A 27,313-nucleotide genomic window follows, 5' to 3' on the forward strand; every position below is an offset into this window, starting at 1 on the left:
GTGAAGTGGCCTAGTAATTTCATTTTTAATCGTGAGCTTTCAATCAACCATAGTAGACCTATATATATATATATATATATATATATATATATATATATATATATATATAAATGTGTGTGTGTATACAAGTTATCAGATATTCAAATTGAAACACTTGACATACCAGTTACAATGTTTGAAATTCACTCTCAAATTAGTGCTTTAAAATGAAAGGCCCCAGGTAATGACAGAATCATTCCCAAAATATATAAATTAATGTCTAAAGAAATTTTAACCTTATTACATAAAGTTTTTTATCTTGTGTAAAGAGTGGCTAATGTCCCTCCTTCATAGAAGTATAGTCTTAATTTCTCACATATTAAAAGCTGATAAACACCCTACTAGATGTTCTTCTTATAGGCCAATTTCTCTTTTAAATGTTGATTATAAAATGTTCATGTCTATTCATGCTGACAGACTGAAGAACTTTGGCCCATTTTTGATCAGTTTTAAATAGGAATACATATGATAATATTAAAAGAGTGCTAACCATAATGGATTTTGCTAATAATTCAAAAGATAATTTGACTGTAATCAGCTTGGATATAAATTGCACTTTTGATTCTGTTAATTGGGATCATCTTTTTGTTGTTTTGGAAGAGCTGAATTTCTCTTGTAATTTCATAGAACTTATTAATCAACTTTATAAAGCATGTCAGGCCTTTGTTAAGATAGTTATATAACCTCTCAGTCCATTCTCTATCCTCTATCCCCTTTGCTTTTAATTCTTGTTATTGAGCCATTAGTTAACTTTATATGGCTGCATTCAGAAATTGATGGTATTAAATTAAGTACTGATGTAACTTCTAAAATCCAACGATTTCCAGATTAAATCCTTCTTACTGTTAAAGGAAATAATGATTCCCTTTCTGCTATCTTTGAGACTATGGAAAGTTTTCGAAGGAAATTTGGTCCATTCTTTATGGAAGATAAAACAAAATATTTCCCATCAACTCCAATATTAATAATATGAATATGAGATTTACCAAATATGTTGTTCAAGAGGGTAAACTAACATATTTAGGAATAATATTAGTTAATAATATTAAAGTTATAATAGATTTTAACTATAATAACAGTCTAACCATCATAACGAATCTCAAAAACAAATGGAATAAACCCTTCTTCACAATGGAAGATAGGCTTTCTCATACAGTCATCCAGGCTACACTTAAACAGGGTCATAGAGGAGCTTTGTTTGACATGAATTGGTAGCCTTTTCCATAGGAGTGCCAACCTCGGAGAGAGACATGTCTGTCTCTCCAGCAGGTCCTATTTATGTTGCAGGCCAGGTTAAGGTCCCTGGAGCAGGTGACCCTTGTCCCATTTGACTTGCTGATGTGCAGCATTTCCTTTAGGTTTGGATCCCAGATTGCTCTGTAGGACAGGCACAAGTCTCCTCTAAGTAGTCTGTATGCTACTGAGTACAATGACAATGACTTCAGTCTTTTACTGTATGACATGTGCTGCAGACCCTGAATTTTCTTGGTCAGAACTCTGAGGTCTTTCAAGTTGCTGCAGGTGCCTGGTTAGGTGCATACCAAAGTGGGCATTGTACTCAATTACTGGCCTGATGAGGGTCGATTACAGGGCTTTTATGACCCCTCTTGCTTTTGAGGCAATGTCATTGCTAATGAGGTGTGTGATATAGAATGCCTTCCTTACCACAGTAGACACATGGTGGTCAAAGTTTAGGCTACAGTCAACTTGAGTTCCCGAGTTTGTCACTTACCGAGTTGTTACTTGGGGTATTATTATTTTTATGATAGTCTCCATAGATATCGTTTTTACCAAAGGTGATGATGATGCATTTTTTAGCATTGAGTTTGAGTCCACGGCTTTGGCACTTATCCTTGGTTTGTGTAAGTCCTTCTTGTAGTATTTTGACATTCTTTGGGGATTCAATGATTGCACCTAATTTGCAGTCACCAGCAAACTGTCAGCCACAGCCCTCTGTTTTGGCCTGAACTTCTGAGAAGTATATTCCAAACAAATAGGAGGGCCAGCAATGACCCTTGTAGAACCTAACTGGAGATAAGTCTGCTGGTTGAGGTAAAGTCCCCAACTTTGACTGGGTGTGATCTGTCAGTGAGTCTGTTGGCAACCAACCTGATGACACAAGAGTTGATATTCAAATGGGAGAGTTTATTAATGATGCCTGAATCTGGGGTTGTGTCGAAGGCCTTGGCTAACTCAAGGTAGGCTGTATGTACAGATGTGCTTTCGTCAATGGCTGTGGTGACATTTTCAAAGAAATCCACCAGGTTTAACAGGCATGACCTGCCTTTGACAAAACCAAACTGTATCGGATCAAGGGTTTAGAGATCACCTATATCCTTATTTGTAAGTCCCATAGTGATTCATTCCATTGCCTTACAGATGAGACTGGTTAAGCTTATGGGTCTGTAGTTCCCAGGGTTTGTTGCTGTAACCCGTTTATGAAGGAGGTGACAGTTTCTGTTTTCCATTTAGCAGGGACAAAACCAGTACTCAGCCTGTGGTTGAAGAAAGTACCTAACTGAGTTACTAACTCATGTTTTATACCATTTAAAACAAAACATGGGATGCCATCCAGTCCCATAGAGGATGAGTTTGTGGCCTTGGAGAGAGCATTAATGACTTGGTCTTTGGAGATGCAAGATGGGGGAGATGTAGAGGGAAAGCTTTGTGGAGTATTTGGAGGTGACAGGGGTGTGAAATTTTTGCCAAACCTGTCAGCTAATAGGTTAGCTATTTTTGCAGGATCAGTGTGTGTGATACATTCCACAACTAGTTCAGCACAAGTCTGGGTTCTACATTTTAGGTTACGGATATAGCTGAAGAATGCTTTATGGTTGTCCTTAACTATGGTTGCTAAATGTTTTTTAAAGTTGTCCTTAGAGGATCTTACAAGTTGTTTTATTTGTTTGTTTGAGAAGAGGACTGTGTTTTTCCAGTGCTGGGACCTCTCTTTTTTATTTGTAGACAGCAACTTCTTCCTCTTGTATAACTTATTAATACTGGATGTCCAACAGGGAGGCTTGTTTTTTCTTGAAGATCTTGTTTTGATCGTATTAGGTACAGCTGTGTCTCGATACATTTGTGTAAGTGTTTGTACAGGTCATTTGTGTATACCTTAGTGTAGTTGTCAATGCCAGCTGTAGGAGCAGAATCTTGGAAATTATTTATGCCATCCCTTAGGAGGGTATAATTAGCTTTGGTGAAAGTTTTTAGACTGATTTCACCTAAGAGGGGTTCAGGTGTTATAATTACTTCAAATGTGACTGATTATAATCAGATTTAACCAGTGAGGGTCCTATACTTGTGGTGGTGCAACAGTCACCTGTGTTGGTGAGGACCAGGTCTAGAATATTTCAGCCCCTTGTGGGGTTGCATACTATTTGTTCCAGGACATTAGTGTTAAAGTCCAGAAACCTTTGTGTAAGCATTTTGTTACTCGTATAAGTTTCCTAGTCAATGGAGGGATAGTTAAAATTGCCCATGACTAGAGTATTTGATGGCAATTTGATTGAATCAAGTAGGTCCAAATAAGCAGCATTGGTGTCTTGTTTCAATGAAGTGGGCCTATAGCTGATGATGACTTGAAGGGAATACCCAGAGTTAGTTGAGCTTGGAGTAACTCCATAGAGATTTCCTGTCTAACCATTGGTGTATCTATCTTTGATGAAGATAGATACTTCTCCTCCTTTTGTTCTCACAGGTTCATTTTGCAGTTTGAATGCGTGGAAGGCATTGTAGTCTTGCAAGGCCGAGATATGCACTGTGGCCCTGAACCAAGTTTCTGTGACTGCACAGGCATCAACATCTCCAGGGAGAGGAGTGCTTCCAGGGAGTGCAGTTTCTCATTTAAACTCCTAGCTTTTAGCAGCATAACCTTTAATGTATTTGTGAGTGATATTTTCATGTCACAAATTTTCTTCTAGAGACCTTGACTACAGAAAGGTACATTGTGGGTGGCAAGTGCCTTAGCCAGTAACCAAAAGCCTAGAGGTGACAGGTGAAGACCATTTCTTTCAAAGCAGCATGATTTATCAACCATGTCATCCCAGGCTGACAGGAAACGGATCCTCTTAGAATGACACCAGAAACTAAGCCAGTTGTTCAAGTCAGTCATTTTTTGTTTATATTATGGTGTCATCCTAGGTGAGGGTAGAATGCTTGCTGCTCACTGCTAGTGACATACTTGCCTAGACACATATTCATAGAGCACAATCATGTCTCTCTTCATATAGTCCAGTGAGGTATGTCTCAAGTTATTCACACCAACATGAAGTATGACAGAGTCGTAACAGTACTTTTTGTTGAGAGACTTGAGTACATGTGAGACCACAGAGGTTCCTGACTAGGAAAATCCAGGGTCTCAAATACCTATCCTATACAGATAGGCTAAAAGCCATGTCCCTCTACTGAATCTCATACAAGCTGCTCAGAGGTGACCTGTGTCTGGCATACAAGGCCGTCTCGGATTCAGTCTTGATGGAGTTGCTGCATATCCATAAGTCAAAGTCTACTCACGCAACCTGCATGCAAGGTCTCAACCTGGTCTGTGACATTAATAGAGTTTTTTGGCAGGATAGATTTGTGCCTCAATGACTACCCCATCTGTGGAATACACTTCCTCTCCATGACAAGCAGAGTACCTCACTAGTCCTCTTTAAGAGGAACCTGGACGACTGGATGAGAAACAGAAAATATACCTCTGGGATCCCACCTGTGTCTCTGCTGGACATGGAAAACAGGTGCTGACTTTGCGGGAACATGGGTGAAATTCTTGGCTAGGCTTTCAAGTGCCTTCGGGCCCAATAGTCTGGTATTGTGCTATGAACCTGTGAACCTACGAACCTGTCTAACAGATCCTGGCACCCAATAAGACATCTGACTGTAACCTTCTCCTTGTCTAACCTGGTGAGTGGGACATCTGTGTGTCTCACAATGGAGTCACCTATGACTAAAAAATTTGGTTTAGCTGTGCTTTGCCTTACAAGCTTATTTGTGAGACACTGATACTTGTGTTTTATGTGTATTAAGTGCTGTAGGTGCTGTATTAGGTGTATCATGTTTATGTTTGGAAGGTATCTGGTGTTTAGGTAGGTTTCTGGTGAATACTTCTGCATATGATGGTTTATGTGTAGAGTACATGGTTTAAGTAGGAGGTGTAGTATGTGAGCTGACAACCTCTTTGGTGGTACTGTTCTGTGCATGAGAGATCAAGGATTCCAGATGCTTAGTGTAGATAATGTACATCTCTCACAAATTGTACTTCATTGATTTATGATTAGAGGGTTGTCAGTGTACATGAGGCAGTTGCTACACTGTCTGGCCTAAAAGAGTTAAACAATCAGAAGGAAAGAAAAAATGTAAGAAAAATCTCACGCATACTAAAAATAACGTGTTACATACAATATGCAGTAAAATGGGCAATCTGTAATAAATAAATCCTAGTATACAAAATTTTAAACTATTTAAAGCACAAACCATTACAACAGAAAGTACAATCAATTCATAACTCTTACTTATCTTCTCCTCCAGTAGTTGCACTCAACACACAAAATGGCATAAATAATTCAGCACAATTTAAGTAGGAATTTCACAAGCATTAAACAAAATCACTTACCTTAATATCCAGCTGTGTGGTATAATTAAGTATGCCTTCTTCTACAAGGCTGATAATTTCTTTAAATGACCTCCAAATAACCAACCTACTAACAAAATAATAAAACATAGCCATTATCTATAACATTTACACAATATAACCCAATGTCAGAAGCCTTCCTTTCACAAAAACTTCCATGTTAAGTTCATAATCCCACTGCCACCACCAACAAAAAAGTAAAATTCTAAATAAATAACATTAATAATCAAGAAAAAAGACTGCAATAATATCTCACCCAACCTTACATTGTGACCATGTGTTCTCAACTGAGCTGAATTCTGTAGAAAGTAATACAGATACATCAACTGCTAAAGAAGAATATCAATCACCCCCTTGTGATCCAATAAATAAATAAATGAAATAGGGAAAAAAATGACAATTGATTATCCACAGGAAGCACCCAGGCTGTGCCTAAACTCATTACTTTGTAATGAGTGCATTACCTCATTGACAAACTCAAATAAAGACATGCATTGAACTAATGGATACATTGTAAACAGCTCATCATTTAGTCCTCTCAATCAAAATTAGGGATTAATGCAGAGGATAATGTAGTTGGTGCCTTATCAAGCTGAATATGGTTATTTTCCCCTCTGCTGGCACCTATCGTTTAATCTAGGGGCCAAGATCTTCTTCTTTTGGCTGTTCCTGTTAGGGGTCACCACAGCAGATAAACTGTTTCCATTTCTTCCTGTCCTCTGCATCTTGCTCTGTCACACCAACCACCTGCATGTCCTCTCTCACCACATCCATAAACCTTATCTTAGGCCTTCCTCTTTTCCTGTCACTTGGCAGCTTCATCCTTAGCATATTTATCCCAATATCCTCTGCATCCCTCCTCAGCACATGTCCAAACCAACGTAATCTTGCCTCTCTGGCTTTGTCTCCAAACCTTCCAATCTGGCTGACCCTCTAATATACTTATTCCTAATCCTGTCCATCCTCGTCACACCCAGTGCAAATCTTAACATCTTCAACTCTGCCATGTCAAGCTCTGACTCCTGCCTTTTTGTCAATGCCACTGTCTCCAACCCATATAACATAGCTGGTCTCAGTACCCTCTTGTAGACCTTCTCTTTTACTCTTACTGGTACTGTTCTGTCACAAATCACTCCTGACACTCTTCTCCACCCACTCCATCCTGCCTGTACTCTCTTCTTTACCTTTCTTCCACACTCACCATTACTCTGAACTCTTGATCCCAGGTATTTAAACTCATCCACCTTGACCACCTCTACTCCCTGCATCCTCACCATTCCTCTATCCTCCCTCTCATTCACACACGTATATTCTGTCTTAGTCCAGCTAACCTTCATTCCTCTTCTCTCTAGAGCATATCTCCACATCTCCAGGGTCTCCTCCACCTGTTCCCTACTCTCACTACAGATCACAATGTCATCTGCAAACATCATAGTCCACGGGGACTCCTGTCTGATCTCGTCTGTCAACCTGTCCATCACAGTTGCAAATAAGAAAGGGTTCAGAGCTGATTTTTGATGTAATCCCACCTCCACCTTAAAGAAAGGGTTCAGAGCTGATTTTTGATGTAATCCCACCTCCACCTTAAAAGCATTTGTCACTCCCACCACAGACCTCACAGCTGTCACACTACCCTCGTACATATCCTGTACCACTCTTACATACTTCTCTGACACTCCCGACTTCCTCATACAATACCACAACTCCTCTCTAGGCACCCTGTCATATGCTTTCTCTAAATCAACAAAAACACAATGCAACTTCTTCTGACCTTCTCTGTACATCTCCATCAACACTCTCTGAGCAAACATCGCATCTGTAGTGCTCTTTCCTGGCATGAAAAAAATACAGCTGATCACTAATCATCACCTCCCTTCTTAACCTAGCTTCCACCTTCCACTACTATTTCCCATAACTTCATGCTGTGACTGATCAGTTTAATTCCTCTGTAGTTACTACAGCTCTGCACATCACCCTTATTCTTAAAAATCGGTACCAAAACACTTTTTCTCCATTCTTCAGGCATCCTCTCACTTTCCAAGATTTCATTAAACAATCTAATTAAAAACTCCACTGCCATTTCACCTAAACACCTCCATGCTTCCACAGGTATGTCATCTGGACCAACATCCTTTCCCTTCTTCATCCTCTTCATAGCTATTCTTACTTTCTCCTTGCTAATCCACTGCACTTCATGATTCACTATCCACACATCATCCAACCTTCTCTCTCTCTCATTCTCTTCATTCATCAGCTCCTCAAAGTACTCTTTCCATCTGCTCAACACACTCTCCTCGCTTGTGAGTACGTTTCCCTCATTATCCTTTATCACCCTTACCTGCTGCACATCTTTACTAGCTCAGTCCCTCTGTCTAGCCTATCGGTACAGGTCCTTTTCTCCCTCCTTATTGTCCAACCTTTTATACAACTCTTCATATGCCTTATCCTTAGCCGCCCCTCTCTTTGCCATGCACCTCCTCTCCTTATACTCTTGTCTACTTTCTTCATCTCTCTGACAATCCCACTTCTTCGCTAACCTCTTTCTCTGTATACTCTCCTGTACTTCTTCATTCTACCAGGTCTCCTTGTTCTCCTTCCTCTTTCCAGATGTCACACCAAGCACCTTTCTAGCCATCTCTCTTGCTAGCTCTGCTGTAGTTACCCAACTATTCGGTAACTCTTCACTGCCACCCAGTGCCTGTCTTAACTCTTCCCTGAACATCACCTCACAATTACCTTTTTTCAATTTCCACCATTTGATCCTTGGTGCTGCCCTCACACTCATCCTCCTCTTCTTGATCACCAGTGTCATCCTACAAACAGTCTCCAACCTCCTTCAGACTGGCCCTTCTACATAAGATATAATCCACCTGTGTGCATCTTCCTCCACTCTTGTACGTCACCTTATGCTCCTCCCTCTTGTTAAAATACATATTCATCACAGCCATGTCCATCCTTTTCGCAAAATCTACTACCAGCTGACCTTCTGCATTCCTTTGCTTAACACCATACCTACCCATCACTTCCTCATCCCCTCTGTTTCCTTCTCCAACATGCCCATTGAAATCTGCTCCAATCACCAGTCTCTCACCCTTTGGTACAGTCATCACCACATCATCCTACTCACTCCAAAATCTTTCTTTCTCATCCATCGCACACCCAACTTGTGGAGCATATGCACCAACAACATTCATCATTACACCATCAATTTCCAGCTTCATAAACATCACTCTATCCGGCACTCTTTTCACCTCCAAAACGCACTTAGCTTACTGTTCCTTCAGGATAATGCCTACGCCATTTCTCCTCCCATTCACACCATGATAAAACAATTTGAAACCACCTCTGATACACCTAGTCTTGCTCCCCTTCCATCTGGTCTCTTGCACACACAATATACCAGCCTTCCTTCGGTCCATCATATCAGCTAGCTCTCTCCCTATACCAGTCATACTGCCAACATTCAAAGGGGCCAAGATCAAAAATGCTAAACACATATCCAAGGATGATGGGAGTGGGCTTAGAGCAATTATATGCAAGATGATTAATTCATTATAGTCTTAGTCAGCCTTTTACATCGTGATAAACGTTAAAAAACTGTTAATTGTGTGTTGATATTTCAATATACAGAAAATTGAAAAAAACATTCTGTGTGTACAATTTTAAGTGCATTATTTATTAGTCTGTATCAGACATGCAGCAGATACAGAGAAATAATTACAATGGAAATCTAGGGAACCAGAAGTATCAGCTATAAACAGAATATAGTATGATGGGAAACGCATTCTTTTAAATGACCATCTCGCATCACAGCAACAACCAAAATGTCATGTTTTATGGTTTAGTTTGAGCTTTCCTAAACTAGTATCAGAAGATGGTCTGAAGCACTGATGCACACACAGTACAACACACAGATATATTTTTACAGATCAGGTGAGACTGTTATAGTCCTGCAATGCATTGAATAGTGCACACTCAGTTTTTATAGCATGCATAGCCCAGTGTAAGTAACATATTTGTGGTGCAGCTATACATCATCCATAGTGAGAACTAAAATATAGAGTAATGAGAAATGTTTCAAAACAGTATAAAGGAAACATGCAGTTCTTCAAGAAACCATAGTCCACTTTGATAGTATGAAAGCCAGTATATGAGGTGACATGAAGGATTTTTTTATATGTATTTGTATAGATATATATATATATATATATATATATATATATATATATATATATAAAATATGTGTGTGTATGTGTGTTTATACACACACACCAATAATTAACAGTATAAATGAAACAAAAAAAACATTTGCTATGGTTAGAAGTGACTGTCTATAGGCCCTTTATGCTAACAGCTGCTATAATACCTCTCCCTCTAACCTTCCTACTGTAGTCTATTCAATAAAAAATACTTTCTTCCAGTATATACACTCTTCCTGCAGGATGCACCACTGGACACTGCTACTTTGCATTCTGAGTTAAACACCTCAAAGTCTAATCATGTGTGCGCAAATACTTAGTCAACATCTGCACAAATAAGTTTTGTAACATTGCTTTAGGAAGAGATTTTGAACAAACATAAGTATTGCTACTGGATTGTATTACTTCATTACCTGGAAATTGCTAAATTGTACTCAAAGTGAACTGTGTGGTTGACTGACCTCTTCATTCTGGGCAGTTAGGTCTGCAATGCAGCACTTAACATTTGTAAATGATATAGAGCCTTGGCACACATACTTCATCATTTCTTAGCCCGTATTGTTTGGTATTGACAGTGCACATTGCCCCAGCATAAGCAGATAGCATTGCTAATGCCATTAGCATTCATTAAGGCTTACATATCAGCATGATAGCATGAAGATCCATGACTGCTTCATTGTACATCGTGTGTTTCTGGATGTCTCATGTACACAACACAGGTACATGTCAGTCTCAGTTCTGCAATATACATTAATAACATAATAGCTGGTCCAAGTCAGCAATATGTATGTATTATTGATCATAAGATTGCATTTACTCTTTCATATCAACCAATATCTGTGACACTGGTGCAACAGGGAACACACTTGCCTTTAGTGCAGAAGGCTGTGGAATCTATTCCTACACCAGGTAGATCAATTGCTGACACTTACAGTTCATCATAAGGGGGGTGTGCTGCACTCCTGAGTGTGCTGTCCTTCGGACGAAACATTTAAGCAAGGCCCAATCTGCTCGATTTGGTGGTAGCTCAGGTGGATATAAAAGATCACACAACACATATCGAAAAGAGTAGGGATCCTTTATTTAGATACATATTTACATATATATGTACATATTTACAGATTTATAAAATAATTTTAAACCTTTTTCATTTTTAAATTTTAAACATCAGAACTTGCCATTTCTATATTTTTATATCAACCCCACTTCTTTCATAACCATAAACTAATTTCCTTTTAAATTAGTGACAATATCCATTTCCCAGTAAACATGATTTCATTATTTCATTCTGTATTATCCAAACTACATAAATTATTTTCTTATTTTTCAAATGTTTATTTTCATAATATCCTCTTATTAGTCATAATTTTCATAATATCCTCTTATTAGTCAAATGATTATGCTTTCGAGATACTTATTACTTATTTATTACACTCTTAACAATCTTGTATGCCTAATAATTATAATCATAAATATTCTTGTATACTGTATTTTACTTTCACGTGCTATAATGCTGTTTCTAACTACTATGCATGCTTTTCTTGCTTTGTTATTCTATGTATGTTTCTTGTCTTATTAATCTGTGCACTAAGTGTACTTTATTCTATGTATTTACTGTGGAGCTTTTCTCCCCTGGTCTCCACTGAAAAAGGGCTCTGTCCCAGCTGGACTAACCCGGTCAACAAATGTCAAATAAATAAAATAAATAAATAAGAGTTCATTATAAATATCCCTTTGAAAGACTGTACTGAAAACTGATGCTTTTATTTGAATAGATTGCCCTGGCATACCAGTTATAGTGAGACACCTCCTCAGGACTGAGGACATGAGATGATGTAAATTGATTCATACACATGATGTAATGCTTTCACATAACCGTACTTATGACAATTGGCGATACACTTATACCAAGGCACATTCATTGATCCCACTATAGTATTGATTTTCATTCCAAACCAGCAGTGAGTGAGTGTCTGTAAGTATTTGTCCTTAACTATTCTGCAGGAATAAAATCCCCCATAATTATATTGTGTATGTATAAAGTGGCAGAGGCCTCCCCCATCCATTTTAGTAGATAAAAATTATGGACAAGTAAAATAAAGCTGATTCAATGACTTCACATAGGTAGAGTTCAATAGCTGTGATAACACTTCCACTTTGGCGAGTGTGAATAATAGCCATATTCTTAGTTGTAGGAGTCGTACAGCTTGATGTTCAATTCTAACATAAAGAATCATTTTGTGTGAATGTACTGACATCACACAGTAAACATTATATCACACTGGTGTTATCCCATGGACAAACACATGTCAACGTAGCTTTGGATTTCATGCCAGTAGACATTTGTTCTGCCAATGTTATGGTGAGAGTGCTTCTGTGGTGTACATGTGTATGCTCCATTTCTTGGGGTGGTATGTGTACAAAATACATTGAAAACTTCCTTGGTATAGGACTGATCACAGTTGTGTGCACTTGAGCATACTCAATTAATTACCATCAGTCTGACATGCTGATATGACACTGATTATCAGGGATCATTTCTTAATTCACACATTCATTTCAGTTGTTTGTGACCATATCTATTGCTATCTCCTATAGCAGATGCTGATAATGCACAGCCCTGTGGAATACATTGCATCATAGTGTGGTGTTTTTATCTATTCCTATCCATCTGCATAATAACTGTGACAGACAGGAGTGCCTCACGCAAGGGTATTACGTATGTCACACTTTGCTTCCACATTTGTAACACCACACGCACCTACCTGTGGGATACATAGCTATTATAATAATAAAGTGCATAATTCCCTTCAAGGGTGATTTCCCCCCCCCTACATGTGTTATGCCTATTTACATGGTGTACACCGTTAATACACAGCTCAGTGGTAACACTGATGGCATGGGTTAGATTCCTGCAAAATTGTGAATTCTAAGCAATTTATTTTTTTCCAAAATGTTATAATGACGAAATGTACACTATACAAATATCTGTCCTTACTGTCATCTCAACTCAGCATGTTAATGACATTCATAGTTCATGGAATCCACTTTGTTACAATGTTAATTTGTGTAATTGTTACATCCTAGAATATCATGTCTTCTTTTAGTTTCTTATATTTGCTCAGTAAATGTCACAATTATTACACCACACATTGCACAATTTTATTATTACAAAGTTGTCTTTGTGACATAATATACTTTAAATCAGTTATCTTACTATGATATGAACATTTATCCTCCCCTCTTACATATTTCTGTGTACATCTCTGATTTCTGTACACATTGCCCTCAGTACACTTTCCCTGCCTGGTTACCCATCCATTGTACTTGCTTTTGCTGCTTACCTTCCTGTCTTACCTATTTCTGTATTCATGTTTCATTTATGTGCACATTGCACTCACTACACTTGTACAGCTTGCATTATTTTCCCTATGTAATTCTATGTGCTGTCCTTACGAGCACGATTAACAGGTTTGCCCATAGGCAAGGTTGTTTGTTTACAGTGTGTGCTCATGCTGCTTAATACATTTTCATGGCTGCCAACACTGTTGCTGGCCATGAAAATGTACTTGTATTCATGTGAGCATGATGAACAGCATGCATATACGATTAGCGCTGCTGCTCATTGAGCTAACACATAAATATCATGTAGGCTTCAGACATAGTATACATAGGTTCATAGGTGTTTACTAGACTAATGACCACAAGCGCCTTTTTAAGCCTAGGCATGCATCCCAAATCTTTGGTAAGTTCTGGTACCCTTGATAGGTAAGCATGGGCCTGGCATATGAAACATTTACAAACAGGGACCTGGGAGATAAACCATTTAAAGGCTGCCTGTGTCCATTAGAAACGTAGGTGCCAAACCAGGGATGAATTACCTCTTCCCCATTCAGTTGTCCAAGTTGCACTTGAATTCAGTTAAGGAGGACCTATTATTCAAATGGAAGTGGGGTCTATTCAATAAACAGGGTAGTCCCTGGGACATGTACAGTTGATATAAAAAGTGTACACACCCATTAAAATGCCAGGTTTTTGTGATATATAAAAATGAGACCACACATTTCAGGGTGTGCACACTTATGCAACCAGCTTATTGTACATTTTTTTATTTTTTTATATTTTTCCCCTAACAGATTTGTTTGTTTTTCAATTTAATTGTACAGGTTCTAGGTCATATTAAAGGTGGTAAAAGTTTTGAAATGATTTAATGTGGTCTCATTTCTTATATCACAAAACCTGGCATTTTAACAGAGGTGTGTACACTTTTTATATCCATTGTACCTGTCTCTCCAGCAGGTCCTATTTATATCACATGGAAAGGTTTAAGTCTTTAGAATGGGTAATTCTGGTGCTGTTTGTTTTGCAGATATGCAGGAGGTCCATCAGACTGGGGTCTGACAATGCCCTGTATGTCAGGCATAGATCTTCCCTCAACAGCATGTAGAAGACAGAATACAGAGATAGAGCCTTAAGGCTGTCTGTACAGGACATGTTACTTATGTTCTTTTAGTGAAGAACATCTGTGGACATTCCAGTTGTTGGATGTGCCTGGTAAGGTACATACTTCCTCCTATTTCTTGGTTTGTGGGACAAGCCAGTCCATAATAGCTTCTATCTTTCCCTCTCAGGCTTTATCAGACCTCTTCCAAGCATGTAGCTCAGATATCTCATCTGAGTCATCCCTTTCTTGCACCTGTGTGCAGTAATGGAAAGCCCTGCTTGCTGTAATAAACTTTGCACTACCTGCACATTTTGAAGGTGGGAATCCCACTCTCTTGAATGGGATCATAGGGTTCATGAATCCCAGGAATTGTTTTTTCAGCTGTATGCCTAGTTTTCAAATGTGGATGCATATGGATTTGTAAAGGTAGACTGAAAGGATATGGACAGAATATTACACTATGATATGTATTGCAAAAACAAATTTCTTGTTAAGGCTTATAGAAAAAATGTATTCACATTGCCTAAAAGTCATTAATCCAGGTCTATGATTAATTCAGTGCAAATAAAACGTAAAAGTCAAGAAAAAAAATCTATGGAGGTCATAACTGTTATATTTTGAAACTTATAAACCATCTTAATATCGAGAAATAAAGCTCTTACTATTTGTAAATATTATATTGACTTTCCCATCACATTTTCTTAGACTTCTTACTTACCAAGGTTACATCTTATGTAAAATGTATTTTTTATCATAAGTGAAACTTAGTCACTGGTAAATTCTAAAGTATAGCTTGAAATCCCATACAAATGATTTCAGTCATTTGCAAACATGCAATCCACCCACCTCATTAATAATCTGAATTCTAGAATGGGATCATTGCAGATGTATTGCAGCACTTCAACATTGCACAAACTATTAGCGATGTGCTTCCACTTCACTCTAAGCCATAAACTTGAAAGTTAAACAGCCACAGTCTATAGTGCTTACAGATTAATATATTTATTTTAATTCAAAATATTATTCCCCAATGATGCATTCTTTAAAAAGGGAATCCATCCATCTACAACCACTTTTACCCATTTTTGCACGTGGGTGTCACTTCAACAGAGACAATCCACAGATAATTTAAAAACAAAGAATAATGCTCACTACACTCTGTTTGCCTGATAATAAACAAGACTTATAAATTGCAACAAAAAAACAGGCTTAAAAAGTCCTGTAACACAAACACTGGGCAATAGCTTGTAGAAAAACTTTATTAAAATAATTATAATGTTTACACTGCCTGGTGGCTAGACCTGTCTCAGTTGTTTTTGTATACCACACACGCAAACACACACACACACACACACACACACACACACACACACACACACACACACATTAATACAACAAGTTGTTGTTGTTGTGTCTTTCGGCTTTTTCCCGGTTAGGGGTCGCCACAGCGGAACTCCGGTCCGCTAATGATTGGCAGTTGATTTTTAGGTGCCGAGTTGCCAGCCCTGACACACAACCTTCAACGAAGGTACGCCCATTCACGCATGTCTCCACGCAGAAGACGCTCTAGCTGAGAATCGAACTGGACAGAGTCTTACTGTGAGGCGACAACACCACTGCAGCACCACATTAATACAACAAGTGGTATATTTAATTACAGTAGTGAACATGCTGGTATAATTACAAAACAGTGCAATGAAGACTAGGTTACCGAAATTGAAACCAGTCAATGTTATGCATAGCTAACTAGTGGAGAAACTGAAATTAGATATGTCATGTACCACTTGAAGGATTTGCTGTTGAAGAAATAAAAATTGTATTGGACAAGTATGGAAAGTCTGACAAATGTTTTAAGATGAAAATTTCAGACTCCAGCAGGATGACATATCTGATTTATTGTGAATTTAGGTTATACATTTTTATCATGTGTGTACATTAGAAAACTAGCCAGGAGACACATTTAGACCTATTATATGAGGAAACAAGCACAAATCAGTTGGAATCATGAAATATCTGTTTGATCAGAATGAGACACGTTTCATGTAGAAGTTTAAAATGATGATGAAATAAGCAATAGTGAGCAGACTTTTTCCCCAAACACATTTGAATGAATTTGGGTAAATTAGGCCAATGTACTAGCATATGAAAGAAGATGTTTCTATCCGTCTGATAATGGCAATAATCTGATGAATATAAGATTTCACAAAAACAAAATCTGCATACAGAAAAGCACTGTTGGCTTCATTAGTCTGTCCAGCAACCTACTTAATAGGTATTCCCCATAGATGATGCTATCTCTGAATTTAACAAGCTCTTCTTATGTGTTGTAAAAGCACTAGCCACCCCTCAGAATAAAGAGAGTCAAAGCCAACCCTGCCCCATGGCTAACCTTAGCAACTAAACAACTTATGAAACAGACAAATCATGGAACCATCTGGACCAAAAATCAAAGAGATCTTAATTTACTAGTATATAGACAACTAAAAAATATAACAAAACAACATATACACCAAAGACAAGAAAACCTACTACTCACCCAGTCAAAGCAAAACTGTTCTGGGTCTCACTCAAACAGTTAAATCCAGGGCATGTTGCGCAGCTGGAGCCAAACACACAGAAACAAAACAATAGTATAATCAACCCATTCAGTACCCACTTCATCCATACAGTGTAGTCACTAACCAGCCAGATGACTAATCAAGCTATCGAGCTCCCTACTCAATCAAATAACCTCCTTCAGCATTTCTCCTTTCAACCAGTTCTCACTGATATCATCAAAGCATACTTGAAAAAATTAAAGCCTACTACAACTGCCCCAACAGTCTACTTAGTGAATATCTTAAAATAGCAGCTAAGACTATTATATATCTAGTTTCAATTCAGAGAAATCAATCCATATCTGATAATAAAGTCCCCTCCCTGTGGAGAAATCATTCATTATTCCACTGCACAAGGATGGAATTAATACAAATCTTTCAAACTATAGCTCAATTGCTATTTTATCTCCTCTATCAGAAATATTAGAAAAATGTATTCACAAGCAACTTCTCAACTACCTTATAGATAACCAGAGTCTGCATCATCATCATCATCATCATCATCATCATCATCATCATCTTCTTAAACTATGGAACCACATCCCACTACCACTGAAATCCATTTAGAATGCAAACTTATTTAAAACAAAATTAAAATGTCACCCATAAAATCAATGGATCTGCTCCTGTGCACAAGTGTCCCTGATTTTGAATCAAATTTTACCTCTGCCCATCATTAATTCTTCTTAATATTGGTGACTTCTAAAGAAAAAGTGATGAATTACACTAAATAAACCTCTGCAGTTAGTTATAGAGTCCTTTTACTTCAGAAAATTTATATTTCCTTACACTAGTATTGTCTCAAGTTAACACTATTTCTGGATTTGTCCCCAATACACTGAGAGCTATGCCAGTACATCTCCAGGATAAGTACTACTGTTATCTTCAGCTTGCTATATCATTCATAATCATATGCCCTACAGCTAGTCTTCAGCAATACCTAGTAGTTTTATTAACACCTCACAGCTATCCCCATAGTTTTGAGACACTGCTCAACACCACACTTCTTAACTATAATATTAACCATATCACCTGCCCTACCTAGTTCCTTCCCTGACCTCCATTTCTTTCAATGTCTGAGCACTAATCACATGATCTATTATCTATTTGACAGACCCACTAATACACCTCTCCAAATGCTCAGTGTTCAACATCTAATAAAGCACAAGTGTCTGTTTTACTGTAATATCTGCCTCTATTTTAAAAGAATGCAATATAATTAGCAAATGTACATGTAATGGTCAATGCATATTACTTTGTCTGTTCATATATATTACTGAATGTCTATTTAAATATGTTTATCATATGTTGAAGTTTTTCTCTCCTGGCCTCCACTGAAAAGTTGATCTGAAGTAGTTAACTTAATTTTATCTGCAACCTGTGGGTATACGGATCCGAGCTGGCAACTTTTTTCTAGCATCTGCTCCAAGCTCCGAGCTCCTCCCCTTACTCATAATGCCCTACCATCTCCTATCTTACCTCAGATTTCATTTGCCATGCCAGCAGTGTGCATCGTGGTCTCCTTTGCTCTGAGCTGAAAAGGGATAGTAAGTGGAAACTTTTGCTTATATCTAAGTGTGCTTGTCTAGGATTACCCTTCCTCCCCTTCTGTAGTAACACGTTGGTCGTTAGTGTAAAAAAAAAAAAAAAGAAAAGTTTTTTGTATTAGAGTAGTAGTCAGGCCTGCCCTTCCCCTACCTGTGTGTGTGTGTTTTTTTTTTTTTTGGGAAGGTAGTATCTTTACCTTTGAGTGCAGGACTATGGCTGACCAGCCAAAGCCAGTGTTCAAAAAATGTACAGAGTGTGGCCATAAGCTTTCCCCTGCCGATGGTCGCACTCTGTGTGTGATATGCTTAGGAGTGGCACATTTATCCACTCAGTGTGCTATCTGGTCAGGCTTCAACCCTAGGGCCCTTAGGGATCATAAGGCCAAGCTAGTTACCAAAGGCCTTCTCCCTGTTGCCATGCTAGATTCTGCCTTGGCCTCGGTCGCTAGTGTACCTCCCCAGACAGGGACGCAACCTCCCTCTTCGTCTGGTGATGGGTCCTTTAAGGACAGATCTTTTGTCAGCGGGTCTGACAAAGATAAAGAAAAAGAGAAGGAAAAGGAAAGATGCAGAGAAGAAAGGGAGAAAAAGAAAGACAGGCATCGCAAGAGATCCCCAGACAGGTAGCTCTTACTCAGCCCTCCATCTAAGACCATGAGGCCTGTTTCTCCTTGGCTCCGGTCACCACGTTTCTCACCGGAGCCGATGGAACATTCGGACCCGAGGCCCTCCACCCCTCTGCACAGACCAGCCAGATCCGAGTCGGTGGCCTCTTCGAGGTCAACTCGGAGCCTATCGGACATGGATATGGACAGGATGATGCAGAGATTTCTTCAGACCCAAATTCAGATGGGAGTCTTGCTAGGTCCCTCTCCCTCTGGAGGGGTGACCTCCATGCCTCTTTTCCACCCCATCTCTCCTTCCCCGATCCGTGCTTTGGCTTCGGGGCTCTTGGATCCAAGGTTCTTCGGAATTGGTAGCACGGCACCGACGGTTCCTCTAACCTCGACTCCGACTGTTACCTTGAATTCCTCAGATCTGACTTGTTCGGATCCGAGTGACTCTCGGAGCCGCGGAAAGGGAGTCAGACCTGGGGGAATGGATTCTTCGGCTCTGACTCTATCTGACCCAATCCGTTCCCTCGGACCTCAGGCTACCCTGTCTTCGGCTCCAGTCCCTGCTTTGGATCTGGGGAGGATGTCTCCCTCGGCCTTCGAAGTGGTGGAGTTGACCCAGAGGTAGAGGGGTCCCTACTCTGGAGGCAGTGGGGACCTCAGGCCCATTCTAGACCTGTCTACATTAAAAGACCTACTGGGAATTACAGTCAGTGTTCACAAATCCATTTTGCAACCAGTACAAATTTCTACTTCATGGGGGGCAGTAGACACTTTTGCAGATGAAGGTATTCAGGTCTCATATCTATTCTCCAATATGCACGCTCACTTCTTCAATGGACTCTGGCTGTCCAGTGGAACCACAGTGACCATGGATGCCTCCCAATAGACAACTTCATTTTTATCTTCATAGAATGAAGTCTTTCCGCAAGACTGACCAATTGCTTTGTTTCCTTTTCCAAAGCATTTATGGGTAAAGCTATTTCTAAAGTTTCTTTAGCCAGATGGATCACTCTTTGCATTTCACATGCTTACAAAGCAAAAGGTTGATCTCCTCCTGGTATAGTTAAGGCTCACTCTACCAGGTCCATGGTGACTTCTGCTGCATTTTGGTCCAGGGTACCTTTGGACGATATTTCATACCTTCATTTCCCATTACAAAACTGGATCTGATTTCAAGGGGTAGAGCATCCTTTGGCTCTGTGGTGCTCAGGAACATCCTTCCATAAGGGCCTTTCAGAATTAGAGTAGCTGGGGACTCTGTCCCACAGGTTGCTGATAAAATTAAGTTAACTACTTCAGATAAAGAAGTTATGTACTCACCATAACGTTCCATCTGAGTAGTTATACTTCATTTTTCTGCAACATTCCCTCCATCCCCTGGACCTTATCCTGTTTTCAGGTTGGTTATTGGGTTGAGTTGCATATATATTGTTAGTTGCAGCAAACTCCTATCTGAGGGAGGATAGGAGATGGTAGGGCATTATGGGTAAGGGGAGGAGCTCGGAGCTTGGAGCAGATGTTAGAAAAAAGTTGCCGGCTCGGATCCGATACGGATCCGTATACCCACACGTTGCAGAAAAATGAAGTATAACTACTCAAATGGAATGTTATGGTGAGTACATAACTTCTTTTTTTTTTTTTAACTAAAAGCAGTTGTACAAACCCAGTAAACAAAAGTAAAACAAATAAAATAAATAAAGTTACTGTTCCTCAGGAAATACTACTTGATATCATGAAATTACAAACACTGCTGGGCCAAAGTCGTTTTCTCTGTTAGTTGTAATGTGTTTTTTCATTATCTATCTATCTATCTATCTATCTATCTATCTATCTATCTATCTATCTATCTATCCATCCATCTCTGTGTCCTCCTTTGAAAGATGTTTGTATTTAAACCTTTTTGGTTACTTTGACACACTTAGATGTTTAGATTATGCCCTTTATCTCTGCCTTTTCTTGCAGTGTAGGTATGGTTCACTGACAGCTGTTTGCAGACTGAGACAAAATGCATAATATCCATTGAGGTCCTGTTCTCTAAGAATTAGTTGTAGTAGTTGGGAGTGGTGGCAATGCAGCCCCTACACTGAGTATGGGAGCCTGCCTCAGTTGCAAGAAATTTTGTACATATTGTCTCATTCAGCTTATTTGTTTGATCCAAAGTGCTTCAGTGAAATGGTTATAAAAGAGCTGTGCCACATCTCCTAGCTATACTATATTACTTTACTTTGTCTTCACATTTTCTGATATATCTTTTAATACCTTCTGTTCAGCTATTCACTTACAGAAGAGTAAGATATTTGAAAATGTACAACGTAAAGCTGGTTTGAGTTTAACTGTATGTACAGAGATGCCTTTTTTTATGCGCCCAAAGATCAGATCAGTTTTTCATACCTGGGTCATTATATTGATTATCTTTAGTAATATTACTCATAGATTATTACTAGGCTTACTGCCCTCATGGACCATTTTTAAGTCTAGCCAATTACCTCCTGTGAGAGTCAAACCCTGTACCTTGTGTTTCTAAGGTAAGCACCTTAACCATTACGCCATATGATATTATACCAAAGTCCTTATCAGTTGTATTGATCACCTCTACAAAAGTAACCAGTTTTTTTTACTACAAAATGTTAATGCAACAAGGCACAGAATGTGTAATTCATGTTTTAATCATGGGGTAGGGCAACATGTAGTCACAAGAACACAGTCCCCAGGATCAAATTAAAGTATCCATAAAGGTTGAAAATATAATTTAGCCATACCCTGCCGTAGTTGTATTCCTGTCGAACAGTAGCATTATATAGAACAGAAATAAATTACTTTTTAAATAATGTCAATGTCAGTTCTGTATTCATCTGTCAAAGCTGATAATTCCTTTACAGCACATCAGTGACGTCTATATGTACTACCGGGGAGTGCCTTAATATAATAAATAATTCAGTAGTATCTGAATTTGCAAGGTATGCATAGTAAACAGTAAAGGAAACAGAGAAATATCCAGGGAATTGTTATGGCTAGGCTTGCATAGGCCCTAGGGCCGATAGCCTAGTACCAACCTATGCACATCACATTTATATTTTAGTTTATATCTGTAGCAAGCATGCGTCCCAGCTGCTACAGTCAACTCGAAGAGTGCTAAATCGCTTCAATTATGAAGAATTGCCCCCCAAAATTGTCTCCTTTTAAATATATATATGAACAGAATTAAGTAATGAGCAATGCAACACGGGGAAGACTAAAGTGCTTCAATTTTGTAGTTCTGACCTGTAAGAAAATAAATTAAAACAAACAAAAGAAATGGTCTTTTTTTAAACTGTAGTAATTGCTTGGTGTACTTCTGACAAGCAGTTGCTACAGTCCACAAATAGAGCTTTAAAGTGGTGCAATTTGCCTCCCTTTAAAATGTAACAACAAGCAGCTACCATCTTTCATGCCGCACACTCAGTGCTAAGCTTATCAATTCTGAAGTCCTTATCTGCAAGTGTGTGTGTAGGGGGAATGCTGTCCTCTTAAACTGTAGTAACTACTGCTTGCTTCAATAAGCAGCTGCCTACTACAGTTCACATATGGAGGCTAAAGTGCTGCAATTCCAAGTCGAGGCAGGACGGAAGAGGAAAATAAAAGTTACTACTTTAAAATGTAGCAGCAAACAGCTGCTATAGTTTATGCCATATACCAAACACTAATGCGCTTCGATTGTGATGTCCTGTCATGGGAAAATACAAGGCAGCTTTTTTTTCTTTTAACAGTAACAATGAAGAAATCATAAATGCTGCAAAAGGCAAGGTGAAGACATGAACCAAAATTAGGAGCATTCTCTAAAATCATAGAGTTATGAGATAGCTATATTGCAGTACTCTAGCACCGGCACCTGAAATATCGGCAGTATACATCTCAACCCTATGATTTCATAAAACGCTCCTAATTTTCATGTTTTCACTTGCTACAGTCAACTCGAGGAATGCTAAAATGACTTCACTTATGAAGAATTTCCCCCACCCCCAAATTGTCTCCTTTTAAATGAAACAGCTGCAACAGTCTTATGCCACATTCTCAGTGCTAAAGCGTAAATTCTGCCGTCCTTCTCCGTGGGAAGATAAAGGGGAAAAAAACTCAACTCCTTTTAAACTGTAAGCTGCTAGAGTCCACATATAGAGGGCCAAAGTGCTGCAATTTCAAGTATTTGCATGTGGGAAGAGAAAAAAATTACTATTTTAAAAATGTAGCCGCAAACAGCTGATACAGTTTATGCCACATGCGGAGTGCTTCAATTCTGACATTCTGACTAGCTAGCATAAGGAAGAAACCCCCACTGCCCTTAAACAGTAGCAAAGAGGAAGTCATAAATACTGTTAAAGGCAAGGTGAAGACATAAGCCACGTTAAATGAAATTATACAGTTAAGAGATAATACTGCACTGCTCTAGCATAGCATTGGCACCTGATATATCAGCAGTATACCTCTCGACTGTATGATTTCATATAACACTCCTAATTTTGGCTCATGGCTCACATTGCTAACACATGAAGTGATCAATATTTATTTGCAAATACCATTTGTGCAATATTGAACTGAGTAAATAAGCCTCCGAGTTAGACGTGACCGGAACCAAATTATAGTTGAGTTACTTTTCCCAAGGGAATAAAAACTGTCATGGAAATCTTCAAGTAGGGTCATATTTAAAGATATGAAGGTGGAGAGGGGGTGTGAACGATGACATTGCACGTGGGTGGTATTATCTGGCCAGACTGGGACCAGGATGCTCCTAAAGTGAAAAGGAACTTGCACAAAAAAAAGAAGAGAAATGTGCAGATTTACTACCACAGGTCAACTGAACACTACTTAAAGCATGCATTGGTGAGGGAAAAAAATGAAGTGTTCTGGAAGCTGCATCTTTGACACTCTCCCTTTAAGGCCATGGTTCTGGCACCAGTCATTGGTGTTAGTGAGGCCTTTTTGTAGAATGTCTACATCAGTTGGAGAATCAATAATGGCTCCCAGTTTGCAATCATCTGCAAACTTGGTCACCCAGAGTTCCTTTGCATTGGATTGAACTTCAGAGAAGTAGATGCCAAACAGGAGAGGACCTAGGACCGATCCCTGTAGATCACCACTTGTAACTGGTCAGTAGTCAGATTTGGAGTCCGCTACTTTCACAGTATGGGTTCTGTCAGTGAGCCAGTTGGCAACCCATCTTATGACATAGGGGTTTATGCCTAGTTTAGTGAGTCTATCTATGATTCCTGAGTGAGGAATGGTGTCGAAGGCCTTGGCAAGATCTATGTAGACTATGTGAACTACCTTGCCCTCATCCACAGCTCTGGTGACAGACTCGAAGAAGTCTATTAGGTTGAGCAGGCATGATCTACCTTTCACAAACCCAAACTGCATGGGGTCCAGAGTTTGGAGATTCCCTGTGTGTCCTTATTTATAAGGTCCATGATGATGCACTCCATAGCCTTACATATCAGACTCATCATACTAATGGGGCAGTAGTTCCCAGGGTCTGTAGTCACTCCCCCTTTGTGGAGTGGGATGACCATAGCAGTGCGCTATTCGGTAGGAACAAAGCCTGAAATTAGGCTGTAATTGAACAGGGTACTCCGGTGTGGTGCCAGTTCACTTTGCAATTCATGTAGAACACAGCCAGGGATATTATCAGGTCCCATGAAAGCTGTATTCTTGGCTTTGGACAGTGCGGTTTTTACCTGTGTAGCTGTGATAATAGGGATTTGGCATTCCTCTGGCATTGTGATAGGCCTTTTAGGGGGTGAAAGTGGGATAAAGTTCGCACTGAACCTGTGTGCCAATATCTTGGCAATATCAGTTGGTTCTGTATATGTATTGCCATTGTGTTGTAACTCGGAGCAGATCTGAGTATTGCCATGTGGATTCTTGACATAACTATATAATGCCTTGTGGTTGTCTTTAGAATCTGCAGCAATTTTGTTTTCATAGCTAGCTTTAGAGGATTTGATGATTGATCTCAGTTTTTTGCTGAGGCTTACAAGGGAGTTTTTCCAGTCTTGGGAATTCACCCTTTTTGCAACAGTTTAATCCTTCTGTTGTAGAGTTTGTTTATAGTGGGGGACCACCAGATTGGCTTCCTTTTTCTGAAGGAGAGCATCTTGGTTCTGTTTGGTATGGCCCATTCCATACACTTGTGTATGATTCAGCAGTCATGCACCTATTTTCCATTTGTATAGGTGTCACAAAGTTAGCCACCTCTGCTTTTAGAAGCCCAAAATTAGCTTTGGAGAAGTTTTTTAGGGTAGTTTCCTTTAGGGGGGGTGAGGGTGGGATATGGATAACCATGATGATTAGCTTGAGGTCAGATCTGACCAGGGAGGAGTTGATTATTGGTATAGAGCAACGGTCGCCCATGTTAGTAATGACCCAGGTCAAGGATGTTTCTACCCCTGATGGGGGTAAGAATGAGTTGGTCCAGGGCAGTGGAATTAATGAATTCCAGAAAACATTGAGTGTGTTGGTACGAGTAGTTTTCCCAGTTAATGGAGGGGTAGTTAAAGTCTCCCAGTATAAGGATATTGGGTTGTACCCTAATATTTTCCAGTTTGTTTAGGAATGTGGAGTGGGAGTCTTGGGACATGGTGGGGGGGATCTATAGCAGGCTACAACCTGGATTGCAGTTTTGCCCAGTGTTAGTTGTACCTGAAGTATCTCTGATGCGGTATGTTGGGCTACTACTCTGGAGGTGTGTATATCTTTTATGAATATGGAGACACCACTGCCTTTAGTGCTTCGGTCCAGGTTTAGGGGCCGAAAGGTGTGGTATGAATTACAGCCTGGTAGTGCTGGGGTGCTTTTATCCAAACTACCAAAAAAGATCAGCTTTGGTGTCCTACCACCAAGATACAGGAGTTAAAACAGATCAGCTGTCTGTCATCTTCAGAAAAGGAAAATAAGGTCTGCCTAACAAGCCTAACAATAAACAGACCTCCAGCTGCATAGCCTTTTTATGACAACTGCGGTAACTTTTTGCAAGGTATAGTCGGCACACACACTGCTAGAGAGAGAGAGAAACAACATTTTACTTTAAAATGTTTTGTAATAGATAATGTTTTGTAGTCCTATCTTGCCTTCATTCTTACATTCTTACATATCAGTTCGGAGCCGATCCTCGGCTCTGACTCGGCCGATTACAAAGCTCAAAGTCTCTTAGTTGGCTTGTGGCAAGGTAGGTATCCCATAGTGCACTAGTAAGAATCCTCATATCTCGTTTGCTGCGTCTATGAGTTCAGAAGTGCTTCTTGCTTGACCATGGCTAAGTTGCATATTTTTCATTATTTTTATAGTCTTATTGATATTTCTGCTAATAAGATGGCTTAGTTTACATAGTCTTAGTTTTTCATAGGTAGTAAATAGTAGTGTGTTTTGCAAAATTTCCATAGTTATTGCTGAAAACTTGTTGGCCATTCTAGGCCCGTTTTTTGTTCTCCGAGTGGTATCCTTTTTGTGTGCTAGTTTTTGACTGTTTCCTATTAGCGTAGGTCCGTGTTTGTGTTAGGACTTTGTTTTTTTTCTAGTTTTAAACAGAATAGTATATTGTGTGCAGTGTTGTTTACTATTGGCTAGTTTTTGCCTGCTGTTTAACATTTACAATTTGTGGTATTTTCTGACTTAGTTTCTTTCCTCTTTCTCGCACTAGGTCCGTTTAAGTTAGAGGACCTAGTCCTCTATTTAACTTCTGGTGTTTTTTCCTCAACAGGACTATGCCCATTTAAGTTAGAGGACCTAGTCCTCTGTGGTTTGCTCATCTGTGTGTGAGTTATCTTAGCGGGGCTAGGCCCATTTAAGTTAGAGGACCTAGTCCTTGGTTGTGTGTTTTGTGTGCAGTTTTTCTTAAAGGGCGAGGCCCATTTAAGTTGGAGGACCTTGTCCTCTCTTCTGTCTTTATTGAACTTCCATTTGTACTAAACATGTTGAAAGAGTCCAAAGATCATAAACCTTCGGGTTTTAAAAAGTGCCTTAAGTGCTCCCAAAAAATATCAATTACTGATGGCCATAGTAATTGCGTTTACTGCCTCAGAGCCATTCACCTACAGAAAACTTGTTCTTTCTGTCACTCCTTCAGCTCCAGAGTTCTCCAAGAAAGGAAGAACAAATTAATATTGAAAGGTGGTCTTAAGCCTTCTCTCGAGGAGGATTTAGCTAGCTCTTCATCATCCTCCAAGTCTCACTCCTCAAAGAAAGAGAAGGTCAAGTCAGCAAAGAGACATT

General features: G+C 39.3%; 1 protein-coding gene across 1 annotated transcript in view; it reads left to right on the forward strand.

Annotated features, from left to right (window-relative positions):
• The window catches only part of DNAH7 (dynein axonemal heavy chain 7), a 4,771,155-nt gene that overhangs the window by 344,170 nt on the left and 4,399,672 nt on the right, over positions 1 to 27,313 (forward strand). The gene's annotated exons all lie outside the window — the stretch shown is intronic.

Source organism: Protopterus annectens, chromosome 6.part0 (assembly GCF_019279795.1).
Source record: "Protopterus annectens isolate FY-2018-M chromosome 6.part0, PAN1.0, whole genome shotgun sequence".
NCBI lineage: Eukaryota > Metazoa > Chordata > Ceratodontiformes > Protopteridae > Protopterus > Protopterus annectens.